This window comes from Arachis duranensis, chromosome 10, assembly GCF_000817695.3.
Source record: "Arachis duranensis cultivar V14167 chromosome 10, aradu.V14167.gnm2.J7QH, whole genome shotgun sequence".
In the NCBI taxonomy this organism is placed as follows: Eukaryota; Viridiplantae; Streptophyta; class Magnoliopsida; order Fabales; family Fabaceae; genus Arachis; species Arachis duranensis.
In genome coordinates, this window is record NC_029781.3 from 86,860,142 (window position 1) to 86,860,768 (window position 627).

The following is a 627-nucleotide window of genomic DNA, read 5'->3' on the forward strand; positions in this document are numbered from 1 at the left end:
ACCATGAATTCTCATTTTGGCTATGAGTGTGATTACAATTATGTTGTAGGTGATGAGAGTTACAATGAAGAGATGTATCAAGGATGGAACAATCAAAGGTGGGAGGAGCCATATGAATATGATCAATCTTCATGGCAACAACCTCCTCCACCAATGCACTATGAAGAAGAGCCATTCTATGATGCATACCAATCCAATGGCTATGGTGAATCTACTTGTGACTTTCAAGAACCACCACCATATGCCTATGATCCATACACTCAACATAACTCTCAACCATACTCACAAGCCCCTTCTTACCAACCACCTTCATATGACCCTAACCCATATCTATCCTACCAACAACCATATGAGCAATATGAACCACACATAGAGCAACCACCACAACATCAACATTTTCAAGAGCTACCCCTTCCATATTATTACCAAGATGAACCACCTCCAACATATGAAAATTTTCAACCACAAGATGAATTCTACCTCCCACCACAACCCCACATGGAAGAATATTCATGTCCATCGATCCAAGACCCATATGATCCCTATCATGATATCCAAGTGGAACAAGAGTCAAGGGATCATCTCAAGGAAGCATTGGATCAATTTCAAGCAACCATGGAGTGTGTT